The 24523-nt window shown below is 42.6% G+C and overlaps 1 protein-coding gene across 12 annotated transcripts in view; it reads right to left on the reverse strand.

Moving 5' to 3' along the window:
- LRRC27 (leucine rich repeat containing 27) overlaps positions 1 to 24523 on the reverse strand; it is an 801922-nt gene that overhangs the window by 525632 nt on the left and 251767 nt on the right. For 9 of the 12 annotated variants that reach the window (XM_078643467.1, XM_078643476.1, XM_078643475.1 and 6 more), the window contains exon 2: positions 22491 to 22680. The exons of the other annotated variants lie outside the window; for them this stretch is intronic. The gene's annotated coding sequence lies outside the window, so the exon portion shown is untranslated. The remainder of the gene's footprint in view (positions 1 to 22490; positions 22681 to 24523) is intronic. 12 annotated transcript variants of the gene reach the window in all.

Here is a 24523-nt window from a genome sequence, read left to right on the forward strand (position 1 = left end):
TAGCACAGAACATGTCCCAGTGAAAAAAACATGTGAACTCTGTTATTTCCTTTAGACATGCTAGTAAGTAGGATGTGAAAGTCTTAAGTAAAGCAGCTTTTAACTAGACAGGCCCTAAACCAGCAGGAGAGCGTTCTAAAGCCTTATTATAGACTGGCTGAATTACATTAAGTGAAATTTTATTCTGTTCCACATTAACCCTGGGCGGAACACTATGCTACGCTCGTAGAGTGTGCGTAGTTTGCGCAACTACGCGATACGCGAATTGCACGTAGCACAGTGCAAAAATGCGTAGCGTAGCGGGCATTTTTTGCTCGCTCGCGGTCCTCAACGTCAAGTTGGCCACCGCGAGCGAGCAAAATCACCATCCCGGCGAGACTTTTTACTCGTTCGCGATCAGCAACATCAAGTTGCTGATCGCAAGCATGGAAAATAAACCTGGCGAGATTCTCAACGCGAGGAGGTCAGGTTTCTCATTGCGAGTGGTCGCGTATGCTCGTGACCGCTCGCGATGAGTCACTACCAGTCCGTGTTGAGAAAGCTGCCGCTCGAGTACAAATACCGCTTGCACTGTGCAATATGCCGTTTGCAATGATTGCACAGTGCGGACAAGCATCCGGCACTGTGCAATCAGTGCGAACAGCATTTTCCCTACCGCACTACGCTGTTCGCGTAGTTATGCGTAGTGTGCGTAGTGCGAAGTGCACTTCGCGTAGCGCTCCTACACGAACTACGCCCAGGGTTACTCCTCATCCGAGAGTCCAGAGAAACTGTAAAGGACCCCTACGTCTTTGCAATATCTAAATTCAGGCAGGACAATTCACACTCTTTGGCACTTAGTGCAAGTGCTTCATATAATTACTGATGCAGGTAGCAGGCACGAACATTTGGGCAGTGGGTTTTCTGGTGGGTAGGCCTGCTGTAGGTTAAGCATTTTGTGTGGATGTCTGTGGGGTCTGTGTGTCCCCCAATGTGGTCTGCATTACTGTAGTGTGCATATAACACCAGAGTATGTAGACTATGTGTGTGCTGCCTTTGGTTGAAGGAAGTTTCTGCAGGGTGTGTATAAGGTAAGGGGGTGTCTGCATGATCCATGTAGAGGTCTGCAGGGTGTCTATGAAGATATGTGGGGCTAGAGGTGGTGTGTTTGTGCTGGAGTGTGTGTGTCTGTAAAGTGGAATGCCTAATGGGTTATAGAGAGTGTTACTGGGTCCCAGTAAGGACTAATGAGGCCTCCAACTTTGTAAGAAGGATTATCTGATGATGTGTCCAAGGATTGCATAAATATACTTCACCCAGAAGTAAACTTGTCAGCTTTTCTCCCAAAAGGTGCTCTGTACAAAATTGGCCTTTCTTATCACAATACAATGTGCCCTTAAAATACCGTATAAAAATACCATGAATTGGAGGAAAATGTAAAAAAATCAATCTGGTACAAAATGAATACAAATTTTGGGAAATAGATAATAGTTTCGAGTACACATAGCACTGAGTGATTTTCAGACCCATCAATTGCTTTAGGTGAAATAATCTTTGTCCCATAGAGAAAGACGCAATAAAACATCTACTCCCAAAATAAAATATTTTTCTTTTTCCCCCCTCACATTGCCTTTCTTACATACCCCATTTGTGTGCCAGTATTTTCTTCTCCTGTTAAACATTGTGCTATTAAATACTACATGAATAGGTTTATTATTTTCCTCTAAAATGATCTCACAAATCACAATGCGACTATTTTCTCTTAAAAAATACTGTATGTGCCCTGAAGACCAGTAAGTGTTTATACTGTCCCCCTGTTGCTTTAGATCTCAGTGACCCTGAAAAGTATCATCTCCCAAAGAGTGAATTCATGTATGCACTTGAGAATCTATAGTTCATCTTTGCCCTTAGATTAAACTCCTCAGCTGTGAGGGACTTTGAGTAAACTCTTAAGTATGCTTAGATTGACAGCAGGGGTTTTCATCCTTTCTTCCCTTCTCCACTCCTTCACCTTAGAGTACATCCCTATATGTTTTTCGAGGTTCCAGATAGATTCTACCATCACCCTTAGAGTGAACTCCCCACTGCAAAAGGGCAGCATCCTAATGTGACTCCTATCTTCCCCTGTTAAGTCAAAGTCTGTGCGCACAATTTTCCATGTCATCGGGCCTCACTGAACGATAGCCAATGCCGATCGGGTGGTGAGAGAGATGGAAACCGGAGGTGCATCTTAGCTTCTGGAAAGTAGAAGCTCCTGACAACTTGAGTCCTGCAGGTAGGTTCTGCAGGTTTGTAGACTTTGTAGTCTTGAATGCATCTCGACCAAGTGGAGGTCACCCAGTGTAAATTTTTGTTTACTTCTTGTACCGAACAAGGCATGAGATCTGGGTATCTAACAGCAGAGATTACATTACTCTCTTCAGGTGCTTCTCTCTGACAGGACAACTCACAGTGCACCTTACACATAACAAAAGTGACTAATATGGGCAAAACACTGCGCCACGCTATTAAATTTACTACCATACCAATACCTGTGGTTCAATCTGTACTCCCACACCTCCCTGCAAGGACAGTACACTGTAGACAACTCCAGGCACCAGCAAGAGCATAACACAGCCTTATAGTGTGCCACCTCAAGAGTACATTCAAGTTACTTGGATATATCTATACCCATATAGATAACCATATGTTATAGCCACACTTTTTGAGCGCACGGCTACCCCAAAGGGTGTCCCGGCGCTTTAGCAAAAGAGGCCTGAAAAACCGGAAAACCCAGAGGCAAATACACTATAGACGCACTGATTATACGGAAAAGAGGACGGTCTTCAACTCCCTCCTAAAGGCCAGAAGGTTATTAGCCTTGCGTAGGGGGAAAGAGAGCTCGTTCCAAAACCGAGCTGCCATATACTGAAAAGACCGACCTCCCATCCGCACACGTTTGACCGCAGGCACCTCCACTTTAGCCAAGTCAGCTGATCTTAACTTCCTCCGTGGAACACAGAAAGCAATACGCTTCCTGAGGTAATCGGGGCCAGTAGAGTGGAGGGCCTTAAACGCCAACGTGAGGATTTTAAACCTTATTCTGCTGAGCATTGGTAACCAATGCAACCTGACCCGCAGCAAAGAGGCACTGACTCTCCTCGGTAGGCCAAAGATTGCTCTGGCCGCCGAGTTTTGGACAATTTGCAATCTAGACACCAGGTATTTAGGCAGTCCTGCAAAAAGTGCATTTGCATAGTCCAAACGAGATCCCACAAGCGCTTGAACAATGTTCTTGCGGTATTGCAGGGAGAGTAATGGGAGGAATTTCCTGAGCATCTTGAGGATGCTGAAACATTTCCCAGCTAATCCCGTGATGTGTGGCCGAAAAGAAAGATCGTCGTCAAACAACTCCAAGATTTTTTACCTGGGAAGATGATTTCTCAGGTGGAAACATGTCCGGGGGCCACCACGACTTCCAGCCAGGGTCAGGGGCACAACCAAAAAAAAGCACCTCGGACTTATCCGAGTTGCATTTCAGGCTCTGCTGCTGAAACTACTCAAAGACTGCACTCAGACAGTCTTTAATTCTGCCGCCGTCAAAAACCTCTCCCTTCCTGCAAGTAAACAGGAGCTGGGTGTCGTCAGTGTATGAAATGACCTGGGCTCCAAAAGCCTCCGCAACCTCCGCCAGAGGGGCCATATAGATGTTAAAAATGGTGGGGCTCAAGATAGATCCTTGAGGCACCCCCACCTCCAGCGAAGGCATTTCTGCGGAGAACGGTGGAGCCCAGATCACTTGTCGACGGTCGGCTAAAAAGGATTGAAACCAATCCAACACCGTCCCCCGCAGTCCTATCTCCCTGAGTCTTAAAAGGAGACCTGCGTGTGGGACGGTGTCGAACGCCGCCGACAGGTCCAGCAGGACCAACATAGCCTTTCCCCCCTGATCGAGCGTCTCCCTGATGGCGTCGGTCACCTCCACAAGAGCTGTCTCCGTGCTATAATTGGCACGGAAACCAGATTGGGAGTCATGCAGCAGTTTGTTGTTCTCAATGAAGGTGGTAAGAGTATGCTGAACATGTTTCTCCGCTACCTTCGCCAGAGCAGGGAGGAGGGAGATTGGTCTATAGTTGGCCAGCTGCAAGGGGTCTAACAGAGGTTTTTTAATCAGCGGCAGGATAAGAGCGTGATTCCACTCTCGAGGGACCACCCCGGAGCTCAGAGACAAGTTAAGCAAGGGGTTCAGCAAGCTGTTTACAGCTGAAGCCACCTTGCCCAGACATTTTGCCGGACAAGCATCCAAAGGAGAGCCCGATTTCAGCCGGGATAGCAGCTCAAGCGAGGTTTCACAAGACAGCTCGGGAAAAGCCGACAAAGTGGGCCCGGACTCTGCTTCTGTAGATGGTAGGAGCTTCTGAACACATCCTAAGGCCACAGCATCCATCAACGGCTCCACCCCGGGAAATGAGTCTTGAATCTTTGTAATCTTAGTGAAAAAGAAATCAGCAAGCTGCCTGATCCACTCTTCCGTGTGGGAGTGTGTACAGGTGCCTGCAGCAGGGTCCACAAATTCCTTCACAATTCTAAACAGTTCCCGGGTCAGATTCTCAGCTTGATCTATTCTATGCTCAAAATAAATCTTTTTGGCTTCAGCAATCTGTTTATGGTATAGTTTTATGACATCCCTGTACTTGATTTTCTCCACAGGATCGTACTTGCGCCGCCAGAGTCTTTCCGCCTTTTTACAGTCTTGGCGCGTTTTCCGTAGAGTGGAGGTAAACCAAGGAGCAGAGTCCTGGCAGGGAGCTATTCTAACTGGCTTCCGAGGGGCAAGCTCCTCAAATCTTGCTTGAAGCCAGTTCTGGACCGATGTCAGGTCGACTTCTAGATTCCCTGTCATTATACAAGGATGTTGACAGAGTGCATCAGCGAGCATGTCTGCTGTCACTAAGTGAAAGGCTCTTGATTGTCGAGACCCATCCTTGTGTGTTCTTTGGCTAGTCTTGCACTCAGATACTAGAATAAAATTTATTAAAAAGTGATCGGACCAGAGAACAGGAAGCGGGAGGGACACCTTAATAGGCACCGTAGAGAATATTAAGTCAAGCGTATGACCTTTAACATGGGTGGGACTATCAATGAAAGGGACAAGCCCCAGCATCGCGGTGATATCCCGCAGTTTAGACGCTTCGGCATCAGTTATTAAGTCCATATGCAGATTTAAATCGCCCAGCAGCAGGCAATGCGCAGAGCGCATGCAAGGTACTGACAGAGCTGACTGCAGGTCCTCAAAAAAAGAGCCGATAGGCCCTGGTGGTCTGTAAACAAGGATCCCTGTACAGGTCTGTGAAGCCGACAAGTGAAGAGTAAAACCAAGGGCTTCACATCCAGCGATATTATCCACAGGGAAAGAAGAACAGTCTGGGAGCAGACTATTGATCTGTTTCCCTGCCCGCAGTAACGAGGGCAGGAAAACAGATCACAATATTACTCCTGGCCATAGGGAGCAGCATTAGGAGCTTTCTGCGGGCTGGAGCAAAGTATGCTCCCGCTGTATGTGGGGAGTTGGCTGGAGCTGTGGGGGCCTTCAGGCTCCCCTCACGGCTCCCAACAAGAGAATGGTGGGTTCCCTGGATGGGCATCAGCAAAAGAAACAATTGATGGACGGAATGCTGGACAATGCAAATATTAACCTCCAGTCACAAGGATATGGGTTAAATCCATCATTCTTTTGCTCACCACACCACCCCCAGTTTGGACCCAGCCAAATGCAAATCAGTCTTGACCCTGTTTCTTGTGTGAACAGTCCAGCCTGAACTGCCAAGCAAGGTCCTCCCTGGACTGGAAACAAGCATCCTGGGACCGGTTTCAGGGCATTACCTTTCATAAGCCAGGCTAGCTTGAATCCAGTGGTGTAGTGAGCACGGGACCCATGTCTGGGTATACCCTTCCCACTTAGGGCGACATATGCAAAAGAAACAATTGATGGACGGAATGCTGGACAATGCAAACAACCGAAGCTGGTCCTAGGATGCTTGTTTCCAGTCCAGGGAGGACCTGGCCAGGCAGTACGGGCTGGACAGCTCCCATTGGGCGCGGGGTCAAGACTGATTTGCATATGGCTGGGTCCAAACTGGAATGGCATGGTGAGCAAATAAACGACTGATATAGGCCCAGATCTCTGTACTGGGGTGAATGTACGAAATTGTTCTGCATTCTGTCCATCAATTGTTCTTTTTGCATTTGTCACCCTGAGTGGGTATGCCCAGACGTGGGTCCCGTGCTCTCCAAGCCACTAGAGTCAAGCTATCCTGGCTGATGAGAGCTGAAAGCCCGAAACCGGTCCTAGGATGCTTGCTTCCAGTCCAAGACTGATTTGCATATGGCTGTGTCTGAACTGGGGTGGCAAAGTGAGCTAAAGAATCATGATGGATTCAACCCAGATCTGTGACTGGGGGTGAGTGTTTGAAAAGTTTCAGCACTCCGTCCATCATCTCCTTGTCCAAACTGGAATGGCATGGTGAGTAAAAAACACTATGGCTTTAGGCCCGGATCTCTGTACTGGGGTTAATGTATGACATTGTTCTGCATTCTGTCCATCAATTGTTCTTTATGGATGGGCATCTGGGAACCCTTCTTTTACTGAATAGGGCCCTGGGGATGGGATCCCCAGGGCTGAAATCGGCCAAAGTTTGTTAGAGTTTGTGCAATTATTGATATAGCTGTAATTGCTTTACCTCATGGAAGCATGTGGTTAAGTCCTCCAGTTAGGCAAGATCTGTGGTACAAATGTAAAACAATATTTCCCTCAATCATATTCACGTAAAAACAGTACTGGTTGACCAGATATATGACCATTGTGGTGTAGGCTTTCAGCTATTTCTGTCTTAGTTATTCACTTCTTTTACCATCTGTATATAGACATGAAATATGATTAGACTAGTACCAATATTATTTTGACAATCGTATAGGACTACACTCAAGCTGTTATAGTGATTTTGGAGAGGCAATAACCTGGGGTTCATCTTAAAAGCGCTTAACCGTCAGTTAAAATCCCCTGCATCATTCTGTTTGGCCAGTCCTGTGTGATGTGGCGTTCTTGATCGGTGCTATTTTGAAGAGCACTGGGGAGTACTTAGTCCGTCCTTTGTGTTTACTATATCAAGGCTGACTAATATGGATATTGGCAGCAGCCATTTTAAGATGTCGGAGAAAGAGTCACTTAATCTAGGAAGTCAGTTCCCCTTTTCTGTTTGTCGAAAAACATATCATTCATGTGCTGAAGAGTTTTTATATATATATTAAAGGCTTTTCCGGCATTTCCCTGTGTGGCCTCTTCCTACAGTTCGTCTGGAGGGTTTGTGGATATATATATATATATCTATATATATATATATATATATATAGATATATATATATATATCAAGCGCTCTGTGAAGCGCGAAATGCGTTGTGATGACTGGGAAAACCAAAGCTAAATAAATCACTTTTTTGCACTGAACTTGGGTTCGTGTCCGTACTTGCAGCCTGGAGAAAGCCTGCGCCGTGCCGGATTATCCTTGGAATATATATATATATATTACCTACTGGCGGTCGCCAGTAGGTATATATAGTTAGGATTTTTTCTCTATGGGTTTTTTGAAAATTCTATGTCTAATAACTTTGGCGTTTGTGGACGGAATTGGCTGAAATTTTCAGGAAAATGGCACATTTTGTTTCTGAGCAGCCCTTGAAAATTTGGGGGGGGTTCGTCCAGTGGGGGCCGAGAAAAAAGGGGGGTCCCAAAACGTGTTTTTAACATTGAGTTTTCCATAGGGCGGTTGGCCTCACTTTTAGCCCGAACGGCTGAATGGATTTGCACGAAACTTGGCAAAATTGTAGGGACTGGTAGCCCGATGTGCCTTTTGTAGGTCTCAATATATGTGCTCCAGTGGATTTTGAGAAATTAACGTTTAAAAAAAGATATATATCTGTAAGCGCGGACCAGGCAGCGCTCTGGTTCGCGGACTTTTCGCGCAACGGAGCTTTGTGAAGCGAAGCTGATTGGTTCTCCGGCGTCTGTCAACATTCCAAACAGTCCGTAGCGGCCGCCATCTTGTCTCTCGGTAGGATCGAGAGACAAGAGGAGGTCAAAACAAAGGGGGAAATAACTATAAGGGGGCATAGTAGATCCTCGCTGACCCCCTAGGTTTGATGTGGAGGTTTTAAAAGGGCCCCGCGGGGCAAAAAAAAATAATAAAAATAATAATTGAACGGCTGAATGGATTTGCACGAAACTTGGCAAAATATTAGGGACTGGTAGCCCGATGTGCCTTTGCTAGGTCTCAATATATGTGCTCCAGTGGATTTTGAGAAATTAACGTTCAAAAAAAGATATATATCTGTAACAGCGCTCCGCTTCGCGTAACGGAGGTTTGCGAAGCTGATTGGTCATTCTGTCACTGGGCTATAGTTGGGCTACATCTGGCTGATATTTGGGCTACATTTGTTTTTTTGTGTGTCTGGCGGCCATCTTTGGGCTACATTGGGCTACATTGGGCTTCATTGGGCTACATTCGGCTAATTAGCAAATAGCTCATCGCAAACTAGGAATGGTAAAGAATCGCTATTTATTCCTTAAAGTTCGCTATTTAGGAAATGCAAATAACTTTGATGATACATATGGCGGTTCATCTCTAACAAGATAAGAAGCATAGGGATACATTTATGATGACTGGCGCATCACCAGGGATGTGTTAGTCATTCTGTGCCGCTGTTCCGTCACCTATGGTGTGCTGCATTTACAATGCGGCGCATCATGGGGCAAAAACAGCACAGATGCGTGATGTATCTGTGCCGTAAAGGTGGCGCATTGCTGGAGTTGTATCGCAAGTGTGATGAAGCTCCAGCAAGGGTCGGGGGTGCCCCTGTCGCAGGGTTTCTGTTCTCACACAGAACTGTGGACAGAGGATTGGAACCTCGGCGAATGCATTGCTGGAGTTGTATCGCAAGTGTGATGAAGCTCCAGCAAGGGTCGGGGGTGCCCCTGTCGCAGGGTTTCTGTTCTCACACAGAACTGTGGACAGAGGATTGGAACCTCGGCGAATTAGGGTGTCCCAAAACTCACGTTAGTAATCAAAAACTATTTAGCAAGCTAGGTACAGTGTCACATTGGATATAACAAACTCTCAATGTTTAGACAATCCAGAATATGAACTTATAGTACCTCAGGATACGTGGAACTCATGAACAGTCGGTCGTTATAGATTTCTTAGAAACCAGAACATGGAGTTAAGAAGAACAGATGTGTATTTGAAATGTTTATTTACTAATGCCGTCTTCTCAGGCGTAGTACCTTAGATAATAAAAGTACACATATTATCAGTAGCAAAATTACCAGCATAGTTACTAGTACATAAAAAGTGAATGGTGATAGTATGTTAACATGCTGTAAATGAATAAGAGTTAGCAACACTTATAAGCAGCCGCGGGCCGTGGAGGGAGTTACGGTGAGGCAGGGAGGCGGGGAGGGGGAGAAGCAGGGTGGAGAATACAAGTACACATATTATCAGTAGCAAAATTACCAGCATAGTTACTAGTACATAAAAAGCGAATGGTGACAGTATGTTAACATGCTGTAAATGAATAAGAGTTAGCAACACTTATAAGCAGCCGCGGGCCGTGGAGGGAGTTACGGTGGGGCAGGGAGGCGGGGAGGGGGAGGGGCAAGGTAGAGAGGGCTCCACCCTGCTTCTCCCCCTCCCCGCCTCCCTGCCCCATCGTAACTCCCTCCACGGCCCGCGGCTGCTTATATCTCACCCTCCCTAATACACATATTATATTATTTGCTAAGAAGGTCTCTTTGTGTTGGTTTAGGGCGTGCCCATACTTTAGTGTCTTAGATTTGAAGGAATCACATCAGCATACACCAGCTCTCTCTTCATGTGAACCGCATCAACTGTTGTGTATGTGTGTTCGGCAAAGCAATATAAAACCCGCCTCATGCCCAGAATTGGCAGAAGTTGCACTTATGTTATGAGTATGAAGTCGTGGAGATCAGACCTCATAACAATTCTGTATCGTGTTGTTCTTGAAACTTTAGCACTCGCTGTACAGATATAGTTTAACAAGTAAAGCAGATAGTAGACCAATAACATATTATTCTCATGTAAACCACGATGAACTACTAGGTGGAAAGCTAAAGCAACAACTAAGTGTCGTGTGCAGAAGTTGCAAAAAAGGAAAAATGGCGTTTAAACCGGTAATGAGCCCATGCTAACTTAACACGGTGTAAAGATATCCAGGACCTAGATGACACCTCCTCATGATCCGGAAACGAACTGAATAAGATAATAGAAGTGCCATCTCATGAGAGCAGATTGCAAGTTTATATGTGGACGGTCCGCAAGGTAAAGCATTAAAAACTAGGAAAATTCAATGCTAAAGAAAAATAAAACAGCCAAGTACTTTATCGAGTCTTAAGCCAATAGGCAAGGTAAATAATAAAAACTTGACAAATAAGTCAATGAATTGTCAATGAAATGCTAGTACTCAGCATATCAAACATGAAAAAGGTCTATGACATAACTGTGTATGCAAAATAAGCTGCAACAGCCTCCAATAGGAAGTCACCGTCTTCATCCGAAAACAGTTCAGCCATCCAATTTAAAAGCGGAAAAGAACATACGTGCTCTCCCAGCACCGGATCCTCTATCACCATCAGAGGACAGCTCGGTGGGTTTTCAAGAAAGCTCTCTTCCAAGAAAGACTGTGCTGCCGCCAGTAAATTCCAGGGACCAAGTAGTCCATGCATCAATGCCACAGCCATAATCCTTTCGCCAGGACAAACCAACTCGTGAGTAATGATAGGAGTCATCAGCTGATTAAAGTCGACGTCAGGAGAAACCGGTCCGCAGAGACACAAATCAATGGCCCAATCGAAATCACAGGTCAGGCAGTGAAATACAGGCTGGACACAGGTGAAGTAGGAGAACCGAAAAGATAATCCATATGCCGTGCTTAATATCGCCAACGGCATTGTGCCATAATATTCTAGCATGCGATTGCGGAACAGTGTCAGCAGCTGCAGGGTCGGAGGTTGCATAGGAGGGACATCCATATTTAAAAATGTAAAAAAGCACAAGAGCGTCCGCTGGTAATGCAAGTAAAAATGCCAATCCACGAACCAGAGTGCAGAAAATACAATGAAAAGAAGCAGGGATGACTCCAAAGATTTTCTCAAATGAAGTCACGAGACCACTGGTAACAACTTTAAAAAAGTGTGCCAGGGATTTTGTGGAGGATGCGTTAAAGATAGTCGGAAACATGTTGCTGAAATTGAAAGGCAAACCTGTGTACGGGTGTTCGCTATGTGAAGTACGAAAGTTTCACGGGCCGAACTCAAGGCCACCTCTCTCTGAGACAAAAGAGCTCTTATTCTTGCCATGCCGTTGAAACGTGTCCCAAGGTTGGTATTTGTGGCCAGATTGAAAACTCCCTATGTTCATGTGTGGGAGGAAATAGAACATTTCTGCAGCAAATAACCCGTTCACTTACTGTTACGATAAAAGGAATACTTTTAATTAACTCAGAACAATCTTCATTATTGAGCATCAAATAACTACCATTTTCCAACAACTTGAACGTGGGGATGATAGCAGGAACTGGCGTGCCTTGCAACACGCAAGCCATATTTGGTCGGTGTTTGTTGCATGAATCGTGTAACTGTATGTGCCTACACATTAGTGAATGATCTGGCGTCTCAGTGCATTCCTCTCCATTCAGATAAACTTCTTGATCATCTTTGAAACATCTGTATGTGTATGGAAGCGACCAGACCTCATGAAGAAAAGCACTACCTAAAGGTTCATAACGACCTATTGGTATATATTTCATACAATTTGAAAACTTATATAAAGCAAAAGGCAGCGTTATTAAACCGTGGATAAGGCATGTTGCCAAAAAACCCGCAATCCTCTGCTGATGATGTCACTGAGCATGTCATGAATGATGTAATATGTGACATCATCAGCAGTGGATTATGGGTAATGGTATCTCTAGTTTACTCCCCTATAGCTGTCTTTCTTTTAACATAAGTGTGTGTTTCCTTCCCTTATACTTACTGTTTTTGGTTCGCTTCCAGTTCGCGTACCAGCGAGCGAACTAGGAAGCGAACTAAGAGAAATAGAGGTTGGAACAGTTCCAAATATTGTACCAATTTTTTAATAACGGGGAGGTAGTTCTGAAAAGAACTTTTTTTTTTATTTTTCTGAACATTTTTTTACTGTTTTTGAATTTTTCGGAACAGTTTTATATTTTTTTGGGTTTTTCTTGGAGGGGGCAATGAAAACGATTCATTGTAAAGGGCTCAACAGGAGCAACAAAACAAAAAAAAGAAGTATTTATTATTTTGGGCGTTTCGGACAAACTTGCATATGATAGTCAATAGCTCTGTTGATCAGAGTGATGCTTTTTTCTCCGTAGGAAATGAATCCATCGCAAAATGCGCAGGTGTGTTTTACATCACCAAATCTCATTTGTATATTTGGCACCATCTCCCTGCCCTCTGGTCCCGTTACTTCCGGTACAACAGATCTTCTGGCCATAATAGGGAGATTATCTAGGTCGTTCCGAAACTGTGCAGCACTGTAGTTGTTAGGATGCCACCTAGTCATATGGCGATGCATTGTGTAGTTTCCGAAACTGTATTTTTTGTCGGTCCCTCTGGACAGTCTATCTTGACATATAAGGCAAGTTACGTATCTTGCATTTACTTTTTTCTGACCTTTGGGAATTTTAAAAAATTGCCAAATGAAGTTTTCTTTCCGGTGAGACGTCTTGGGCTGCTCAGGCAAAAACTGCCTCTCTTCGTGCTCGTCCTCCTGTTCCTCTTCTTCTTCTTCTTGTTGAATTACAACTTGAGCAGGTGGTCCACTCTTCCTTGGATGTGGTGGAGGTGGTGGGGAAGCACCAGCTGAAGCTACTAAAGAAGCCATTGCTCAGTGATCACAAAGGGTCTTTCTCTCACAATGATGAAAGTCAGAGTGAGGAAAGAAGGAGGGATTTTCATCATTTGGGAAAAACAAGAGTTCTCAACCAATCAAAAGTGTTCATTTTAGATTATATGACCTAGTCTTACATCATTAGGAAACCAAAAGTGAAATGAACCAATGAAAAGTGTTATTACCAAGTCACATGACTTGCTGTGTTTACGTTAAGCGCTTTGCAGGGCCTCCCGGTTTGCTTCCAGAAACCTGCGCTTTGCGACTCGCTTCGCGTACCAGTTCGCTAACGTAGCACGTCATATGACGTATCACGCGACAACGTGAAACGTCATGCGGACGGGAGGCGTCACGATGTTGTTTTCTAACGCGGCACTTGCGGTAAAGAAACGTTTACCGGCTCGCGGTCTATTTCGCGGCATCAAGGTCAGCTAACGGGAAGCTTCCCGATTCGCGAACGAAGAAAAAAAAATATTTAAAAAAAAAATTATTCATAAACATATAAAATATATTTTTGGATTTAAAGAAGAATACATTTTACAGCTACAGATATTAGCTGTTAAAAAACCAATGAAATTCACAGAAAAAACCATAGGTTATAGACCATATATAGTTAGGAATTAGCATTTACAAAACCTTGAAAATTCACTGAAAAAACCATAGGTTATAGACCATATATAGTTAGGAATTAGCATTTAGAAAACCTTATTTTACTCACACAAAACCATTGAAATTCCATATATAGTTAGTTGCACTAACTATATATCGCGCACCCGCAATCCACTGCTGATGATGTCACATATTACATCATTCATGACATGGTCAGTGACATCACTGATGACATCACTGATGACATCTCAAATGACATCACTGATGACAACATCCAGTGACTGTATGTTTCTGTAAAGTTAAAATATGTCTTAGATATTGAAGAATGAGTGGATGTATAAGTGTCTGGATGAAGGATTTAGTAGGTGCGTGACTGACTGTATGAGTGAGTGATTAAATGTGTCTCACTGAATGCATGGGTTAGTGACTAAACTGTCTTAATTTGTGCATCATTATGTCTGTTGTGATGTAAACTGCTGCATGTGTTGATCATTAGCTATACGAGAGGCTATATGTGTTATTAATTGGTTGCCCAAGTATTTCTATGGGAGATTGAGTTTGTGTGGGGGTGGCTGGGAGGTGTGTGACTCTGTGCATAGATGTGTGAGCAGTTGATTCACTAGGTGTATGAGTTCAAGAGTGCATGTGGAAAAAGCTACATGGGCGGTTGACTGTGTGCATGAGTGTATTGATGAGTGAATGGATATCTCAATGCTACATGTCATAGTAAGTACATATGTAAAACACAGTACATGTGAGAGTTGGCATATATAAATAACTGTGCATGAGAGCCACTGAATGTGTGAGTGGCTGTATGGATCATTGTGAACTTGTATCAGGGATTGTATAAGAGAGTAAATATGTGTTAGTATATGTTTGAATAAGTAAGGTGTGTATAACTGTATAGTTGAGGAAATGGAGGTGAGATTGTTTCTTTGCATGACTGACTAGGTGTGTGAGTAACTCCATGGATGAGTGACAGTGTGTGAGTGTCTGTATACACTGAGTGTATCTAAGGTTATATTAGAGTCTGAAGAGGTTTATCGTATTAGCACAAGAATGATGTCAAATGAGATGTCATCAGTGATGTCATCAGTGATGTCATTTGAGATGTCATCAGTGATGTCATCAGTGATGTCACTGACCATGTCATGAATGATGTAATATGTGACATCATCAGCAGTGGATTGCGGGTGCGCGATATATAGTTAGTGCAACTAACTATATATGGAATTTCAATGGTTTTGTGTGAGTAAAATAAGGTTTTCTAAATGCTAATTCCTAACTATATATGGTCTATAACCTATGGTTTTTTCAGTGAATTTTCAAGGTTTTGTAAATGCTAATTCCTAACTATATATGGTCTATAACCTATGGTTTTTTCTGTGAATATATATATATATATATATATATATATATATATATATATATTTATTGAAGCTCGGTCCCACCAGAGATCTCGGGGCACTCGTCGGCGGGTGCTATGACGCGCTGGTAGCCGCGTTAAATGTGAAAGCTCGGCAATCAGTTTTCCTTCTTGAAAAAAGATATAAGCACTCCGAGTAGAAAGCAGGATTTTATTTCGCCAGTAACAACAGTGCGATAGACAAACGCGTTTCAGACGGTGTCCTTCTTCAGTGTCTACCATGTACTGAGCCTTCTTCCATATATTGCAGTATTATACCTCTATGTTTACTTTGTACGCTTTTGTAACCTGCACACGTAACTTTTTCCTCCTGTAATGCACCGTTTGGCTCACTTTTTTAATGCTCCGTTTGCTTCCTCTTGCTACCTGCACACGTCACTTTTTCCTCCTATACCTCTATGTTTACTTTCTACGCTTTTGTAACCTGCACACGTAACTTTTTCCTCCTGTAATGCACCGTTTGGCTCACTTTTGTGATGCTCCGTTTGCTTCCTCTTGGTCACGATGTACGCTTTTGTAACCTGCACACGTAACTTTTTCCTCCAGTAATGCACAGTTTGGCTCATGCTCCGTTTGTTGCCTCTTGCTCACGATTTTCATTTTTGCTTCATTTTTCCGCCGCTCACCGCTCCTAAATAAATAAATAAATAACCTACCTCATCCGCCGCTCACTGCTTCTTCCCGCCTGTCCGCTGCTCCTCACCGCCTGTCCCCCGCTCCTCACCGCTCCTCCCCGCGCCATGTCCGCCGGTCCTCCTCGCACTCCAGGACGCCACTCCTCCCCGCACTCCTCACGTCGGGCACGCACGTCGCGGCCGGCGCTTCTTCCAAGGGACTACTTTTTTTTCGGTACATTTTTTAAATAACGTATATTTATTAAGTTTATATAGCCGCTGTCCATCGGCACACCCTGACGATTACAACGATGTATCGGGTGTGTGGATTGGCGCTGTGGTTCCCGAGTTTACCCACCTCAAAGGTTCAAAGTTCTTCCTTTATAATAGTAGTATAGATATATATATGTGGCTAGGAAGGTATTGTATGTTTGGTGATGGCGTAAAAGTTATTTTATGCCAAAAGGTTTCCCAGATGCAAAAATGTTTCCCAGAAGTTACTGGAAGTCACAATTTTGGAATGGTCAATGGATAATCGTTTAATATTAAAGACAATTATATCCACAGAATAAATACAAAGAAAACCTATTATTTGGCAATGTGCCTTGGTTTTGGTATGTTTAGGCTCCAGCAAATTATGTTTACATTGGTGCAAAATTTCTATGTGATTTTATTCCAGGACTTCTAGAGTTACAATGTTAGGAATATGGTTATTTAGAAGAAGTTATGAGCAAGAGGATCACTTCACATTATTCTGGGGCCTAGTTTCCTAGTGCCAATATAGACCTAATAGTTTCTGACTGCAGAATTATTATGTGATTCTGACTGTCGAAGACTGAAAAGTAGTGGTAGGGCTGTGTATCAGAATTCCGGGATAGAGTTCATCTACACCATCGAGTCTATTGGCCCAATTCCTAGCTAGCTCACAGTGCCTCACCTGAACCTCTAATCTTTCTCGAGCAGCAGGTGATTTTGGCAACCTCTAACATAACACTCTGAACCCCTAGGGAATCGTGGAAAAGATTTTACCCGTTTCATTGTTTACTCATGCATGCCCTTGGCAAACTTTAGAAAAGATAAGGAAATTTTAAATACATTTATTAAAACAATCGTAATCTTGCATAAAGAGAACGAGCTGCAATTATTAGGCAGATAAAACAAAGCAAAGTAACCAGCATTATGAACATGGTGAAGAAAATGAAGTCCAATCATGGCAGTTCGATTTCTATATGTATATGTTCCTACCTAACACGATGTCTACTCTGAGAGCACGGAGGGTATACCCTCTGCCTGATCCCTTTGGTTAGCCATACCTGGATGACTTATTAGGGAGTAGGATTGGCAATCCCTCTTTGCAGGTTCAGGATGGAAGATCAGCTGCATGCCGAGTGCAGCCATCGTTCCAGGACCATAGTGGCTGGCGTGCCCCTCTGACCCATAAAGTGACAGTGTACTGTTTATATAATAAAACAACTGTTCTCGAGGTGCAGCTCTGATGCAATGATGTGTCTAGATGTTAGAAGCTGTGTCCGAGCAGACAATGCTAACACTAAGATATCATGTTCTGTTCTTTAGCCTTGAACGGTGTACAGACATTGTCAAAGGAAAGGCTACCTGAAAACAAGCAGCATGTACAGCGTATTTGCAGAAAATAAAACATGTAAAAATAATATAGCTAAAACGAACTCTGCTAAAATGTGTAAAATGTAAAAAAAAAATGGAGAAGCAAAGTGGGGCTACAAGGGCCCACAATACCCTCCCCTTGGTAGTGAAAAGACTAACCTATACTAAAAGTAATCACTTCACAAACCAAGCAAACATAAGCCAGTTGAAAACATGGCAATTCAAATATACGATATAAAAAAAGGTACAGTTAAAAAACAAGGGCCGAATTAGAAATCTAAGGAGGCTCCCAAGTTGTTATCAATGTTTACAATGTCAAAGGAATCTAAGATGATTTTAGCAGATGATATTTCCGCAATGGCCTCGTTAATTTGTTCCAAAGAACAAGCGTGGTCAGCACACTCTGCCAATGTCAAAGGCATGTCATCCTGCAGCGCACCCACATTAGAAGAGCCAGGATCTATGACCCCAGGAGCCACAACATCCATTTCCCTGGAAAAGTATGGGTCATAGAAGGCATCCTGAAACAGAGGCAGACTCATGGGAAAGCCTCAAAATGGGTCCTCATTGGACGCATCAGCAGATCCATGTCTAAACAGTGTACCAATTGCACTGCAAGACTGATGTTGAGTGCACACTAGAAAGGCCACCACAGACAGGAAACACAGGCTGCATGCAGGTAAACCCCACTGGTCAAAAAGTTAGGAACCAGTCATTGTTGAGTTCCTGAAGCACCAACACTCTAAAGACCTGTACCATTCGCTTACGAAATACTTGTTTGTCGTGCGGTAGGCTCATCCGTTGGCTGCAAAATCACACATCCAGTGCAGAGCAAAAAAATAGGACCAAAATACCACAAATGAGGAATAACACAAATGGTATGCCTCCAAAAACGCTAGAAAACATAGAATGTATGAAGGGCGGAATCCCTCCAAAAATGGTCTGAAACGTGCTGACAAAACCAGACCCATTAAATATGCATCGCACAAGTTAACCAAAATGCTTAGAGAGGTTTGTTCCTAGTAGCGATAGAATTTAGGCAGATGACCTCGCTACTTGAAGTTCAAATGTTTCACGCGCATATTTTAGTGCCACATCCTTCTGAAAAAATAAGGCTTTGAGTCTGCTCAGTTTGTCAAAGTTATCCTTCTGCACTGGAAAGCAAGGCCACAAGCTAACTCCCATAACCATGTGCATTGGAGGGAATTGTATGTAATATCTGAGAAAAGACACCCACAGCAACTGTGATCGTTCAACATCAAATAAATTCCATTCAAAAGTAATCTAATGACTGGAGGAATTAAAGAAGCTGGAACTCCCTTCAAGTAACATGCAAAGTTGCCCCTCAAAGCATTGCATGCTCCGTGCAGTGTTGCCTCTTTACAAAAGAGTGAGTGCCTGAGTGAAGATTCGCCTCCCATTTCCCACTAATACAGCTGTAATCGAAGGGTAAGGACCACAATTCGTGAGCAAAACTGTAAAGACTTATATCTACCTACTGGAAAATGTTTCTTGCAAGATGTGAAATGAAACATTGAAATTGGTAATGAGATTCCTATCTATTAACCATACTACTGGCAGTGTTTCAGCTACAGTGAGTGGCAACTCTTCTAACTTCTCAATGTTTAACATTGTATATGTAGCTTCTTTCTTTGCCATTATGGTTGCCTACGTGTTAAATTAAAGAGCAGGAACAATTCTGTGGTGTTCAGAAAATTCCAGGGCACTCTGCGAGATTTCAAGACCTGTAAAGTCCAGCTTAACTGCATAATTGGCCTACACTGATTCTGCCCATGGTAAAGAGAAGACATGTCACTTTACATAATGTCAATTGCAGACAATATGGTGTTATTCAAATTGTAAATATGAGTTGACAACGTATTCAAGCCATTATCAACAACAGCAAGTACTTTTTCCAAATTATCTTGATCAATTTGCCTTAAATGTACAGAAGTTTCTATCTATGATAAAGTCATTATAGGTAGCATAAATAAATCTTTTAGAACGTGGAGACCTAGGACCTAACAAGAAAACTGCAAATCCATGTCCTCTGAAAGGAGACAAAGATGATCTTTTACTGCAGATAAAGTGGAAGGCTCCTGCAATTGCTGCCATAACTTTCCAACAGAATAGGTAGTAACAACCCCTGAGTGTTGGGACTAAGTTTAACAAGGGTCTGGTGTGCTAGCTTTGAATCTCTGTGAAGGGTTTAGAAAATGTGCATAGCAACCATTTGTGCCCTCTGGCCACAATAACCACCCGTCAAGACCTGAAAGTGTTGAATTCTATGTACCATTCTGCACCATACCATTGAGCTATTCTTCCGTGTAATTTAATAAGTGTTGCCAATTATCAAAGTGGACACTTGAGGAAATGCCGGGCAAATTAATATGCTTTTTTTGGCTAGACAGGCCCTGAAAAATCCTAAAAATATTACTAGACCTGCAGGGCTAGTGACTTAAATAATCTACTCGACCTAATTATAATGCTTGTGACCCATATACTGGTTTCAAATTTGTGATCCTGGGCAAGTATTTTAATTCACTGAGATGCCAATTTCTTCTTTATTACATATGAGAGCACCTTCATATACGTGAGTTCTGCATGTCTGCTGTATAGGAAACTCTTTTGTTTGATTTAATAGACTAAACTTTTGTTCCATACATAATACAAATCTATTCACATTTGGGATACACATGACCGCTGACTTGCCTCAGCCTCATTAACTGCTTTGTCATCAGTGCAGGAACAATAATGTTTCTCAAATATAAAAACTATCACTTTTAATAAATGTATAACTAAAGCATAAAGTAGCAGCACACTATTTTGCAATCTTCAGATTTTACATCGAAATGGCCACTGAATTTCCTATTGATATGGTTTTAAAACTATATAGTGGACAATGTCTGGAAATCGACTTTCTGCAAATATTTGTTATTTACACATCAACAAGTAAAGTGTTACATTTTATTTTGATCCTATGTAAATCTTTATTTGCATCACGCTTCTGAATTACAAAAAAAAGTTCTTTCATAATTCCTGATGTATTTTTCAATACTTGAACTATTCGTTTACAAGCTGTATAAATGTTGTTAAAAAAAACTGACTTTTACAGCCTTTTTTTCACAATTATTGTCAGATAACTCACTAGACAAAAAGGACTAACTATAATAAGAGAACATTAAACACCATTTTCCAGGCACCGATAAGCAACAATTAGTAAAAAGACAAACTGACATTTGACCTCTGTCCCTGAACAGACAGCAAATGTGTCAAGAAAACTGCTGAAAATAGCTCGACCTGTTAAAATCTCACTCGCAATTGCAAGTGGGCGAGTGGATTTTTTTTAGGCCTGCTAGACCCAAGCAAGTGGTCTGCTGCACTGTCTTGTTTAAGAAAATCATTTGTTTAGGAATCAAGTAGTCTCCAAACAAAGTGTCTTTGCCCTGCACTTCCCAATGTTTAATTCCCCAAACTGCTTTTGAATTAATTGGGTCTTTCCAATAGTCATTAGTGGCAGTTGAAAAATATATAAATCCCAAAAATTAATTTTGTTTGGGTGAGAGTATTTTTCTTTGCATGTGAAGGGGTAAGCTTAAAAAAGGGGGACTGGATATAAAGGATAATGGCCATAAAGATATGTAAACTTGTCCATGTATGCTTTGGCGCTACCCACTGGGGGAGTCGGGCAATGTTCCTACTGTGTGTAATTGAAAACAGTGTGTGGCACACCAGCTCTGTGTAAAAAATTATGTGCATAGTGATGGTAACCAACAATTTCGTCATAATTAGCTGAGTTAAGATACAGATCTTCACTTTCAAATACGGTACAATATTCAAGTCGTTCTGAGAGCATAGATGTTGTAATTTGGCAGCGATTAGGTTAGCATTAGCAGAAGCCATCCTGTATTTAGAGACTATCTTGTCCACTTTGTGGAATCCATTTTGTATTTCTGTCAGCCATTTTGTTTGCCATGTGCTACCATGTGCTCGCCATGTGCTCTGTCCTACCTTTCTGTTAACTGCTCTTGAAATCTGCCTAGTGACAAGGTATATTTAGCCTCTTCTGCTTCGCACATGCTCAGTTGAGCATGCAGCTGTCCATGCAGCTGCTGTTAGTCTATAACTGTCAGGGTGTGTTCACCAGAATTAGCAACTGTTAGCTCCTCTCACTTGTTGACTGTGCATTTTCTGTATGACCATATATGTACCTAAAACCAGCATTTTGTACTTGTACCGCCTTCTTTTGAGCCCCTGTGTGGTTATACAAGGACCAAGCTCCTTCCATTCAGTGTGCTACTTCATACATTACCGAAGGGTGGTGTGTGAATGTAGTTCCACCTCATGAGGTATAATAAATCGTCTATTTTCTATTCCAGGTTCTGTGCCAACTTCTTCCTATTGGTCTGAGGACTCTGTGCAGAGAAGGGAGAACCCCTTGCACTGGTAGGCCTTGCTGAGGCTCACCACCATATAGAGATTACTGTTTTTACATCACAATCACCAGAAATATGTCCAGGGGAAATCAAATCACCCATTGCGACCTTAAAAATGTAAGGTATATGCAGTGTCTCTTTAGTACCAAAAATATGACGTAGGATCTTGTTCCAAACAATTCCATCAAGTACTTGAAAAGCAGAAATGTTCACAAGGGACAGGTCTCTTTGCACTTTGTGTGAAGACACCTCGACTACCAGTTCTGCAAGAGAGAATTCTGGGAGATAATGTCAATTTATCAGCAAGAAGATAACAGTCACAAATCTAATCCATAGAAACAGATAAAGTAATAAGATGACAATCCAAATAAAAAGCCATGGAGGGATCCGATAAGTGCATTTCAGCCAAAGAAGAAAATTACGTACACCATGTAGTGAAGAGTCACAAGAAAAGTCATCATCATCTGCAAAATAACCAGCAGTTTATTGAAAAAACAGGAGCTGTATTTGGCAGAAGAGAACTACACCACTAAAGGAGGTTCATCATAAACAACTCTGTTGTTAGATGTAGCAGAAGCAAGATTTATACTAACATCCGATGTATGGCATGTATTAGTGGTAATTTCTCCGCCCTCCCCAGTTGGGGGGAAACTACATTGGTGTTGCTTACAACTTGTAGAGGAAGTTCCTGAAGGGAAGTGTTAGGGGTCAGGGAACTACCAAGGAGTCCTTGTGGCCTACTCTGTAGAACTAGCTACATGACGCAATTTAACTTGATAAATGGAGACAAGTTGCTTGTCCTTAGAACCAGCAAGCAGAGGCAAAATCACAGTTCTTGTACCTTGAATGCCGAGGACTGCCACTGGTGCACGGTATGATGAGCCAAATTCCTTCTTTACTACAATTTTTTCTCAAGACAAATCCCTGACTTTCAGAAATCAGCCAGAAGGTGCTGGTTGCTCTTTAACGCCATCAGTGGGAGGCTTTTTACAAAGGTCATTAGACCGCTTGTCCCAGAAGTGTTGTAATTCCTGTAAGACAGAGAAAAGTTCATTTACATCAAAAGGTTTATCTTCTGCTATTGCTTCAGGACAGTCAAGATCTGGGACATAAATCCAAGACCTGCAAATCTTTAATAACAATGTGAGGATAAGCTGGTCGTTTTGCCACACCCATAGGATTCTGGAACAAGAATCTACAGCAAGTAGAAAAAATTTAAGCGCATCATAAGAATTTAGAGGACTGTACTGATCTAGGTACATGCATTGAAGCAGTTTGTTTGAAACTAAGAGGGTTTCTGAGGTGGGCGTGCAACAGTGGAGATTTTTGTCAAATGTCACAACTAAAGACATACTGCTTTTTATGTTTGCACAGTCCATGCCATCAATAGCGTTTCTGTAGATGCAACACCCTCATGGGCAGCTATGTTAAATTCTAGCCTGTGGTCTTGGGAATTACACGATCACCCGCCCCACCAATGGTAGCAAAAGGAATATTTTGTGCACTTTAGTGGTAGGAATATTTTGCTTGATATTTTTTAGGTAAAGGGTGGCGTTGCTTGAAGCCCTGATGGCAGCCAAGATAGCTTCATCTACCCTCGTAGGAGAATGAGTAATCACAGCTACTGTTGCAGTCTTAACTGTGGTTGGCTGCTTCATCAGCCAATGAACTTTCTGCAACGTGTATTCTAACACACTTATGACGCAACGTGAGTATCAAATGAGCCCATGGCAAACTGCCTTTAAGATGAGCCAGCTTTCCCCAAAGCAACTAGTGCTTGACAGGATTTGCCTTTGAATCTTTCAAAACATTCAGGCATCAATAATGTTCGTTTTCAGTAAAAGACTGAACACAGTAATATAAATCACACACTAGGAGTGTGAGGAATTCAGGAACCGTATTTTCTAGTGCTAAAATTAGCCCCTCCCCTTTCGTAAATATAAAGGCACTGGAGGATGGGGTTCCTAGGGCCTAAGAAGGCTCTGGAAAAGCGACTACTTGATTCCCCCCACACTTAAAACAAATAATAAATACCCGGGGATGGGGTCCCCAGCGTATAAAAAGGCTCATGGAGGGGGGGGGGGGGCACATGGACCCCTCTCCCTTTAAAAGACATAAGGTCCTGTGGCCAACCCTCCATGTATGGTGATAAAATATTACTTTTAAAAAACCTAGAACTTCACTAAAAAAACCAAAGGTTAAAGTAACATTTTAGTGAGGAGAATAGGTCACAGACAACGTTAACGTTTTGACCTATACAAACCACAGAAGTTCACTTGTTATAGTTATAAGCCATGCACTGCTTATGACCTGACATATTACATCACTCATGCCATGTTCTATGACATCATTTATGACATCACTGATGACATCAATCAAGCTAGTTTGGTACACATTGGTCTATAAACTGGCATAGCATTAGATCTCTGAAAGTAAATGCAAAATAGCACAGAATAAAAAGATGCCTTAATACTAGTATCATACATACAACTCCCACAGGTAAAGCAAGCTTATGTTATGTGCAACATTGACTCTACAACATACACTTCATGGATAGCAGAGAACATGTTTACTATGAACCACAGATGAAAGCATAACCTTTCCTGTGCACAGTGTTCAATCTGTATACAACTGTTCAGGGAAAACCAAGTTCATCCAGACACTCAAACCCTATCACATAACTAATGGCCTTCTACAGACGATCTTTACCTATATAAAACCCCTGACTGTCACTGAAACTACATTAAGAAATGCAGTGAATATGAGTAGAAATGTGGGTACTGTAAACAGTGTTTACAGAGGGTGAAACTCTCATGAAAAATACACCACAGAGTATTAAAAAGTATCTACTAAGAACTGTGTACATTATGCAAA

This window comes from Lissotriton helveticus, chromosome 5_1, assembly GCF_964261635.1.
Source record: "Lissotriton helveticus chromosome 5_1, aLisHel1.1, whole genome shotgun sequence".
In the NCBI taxonomy this organism is placed as follows: domain Eukaryota; kingdom Metazoa; phylum Chordata; class Amphibia; order Caudata; family Salamandridae; genus Lissotriton; species Lissotriton helveticus.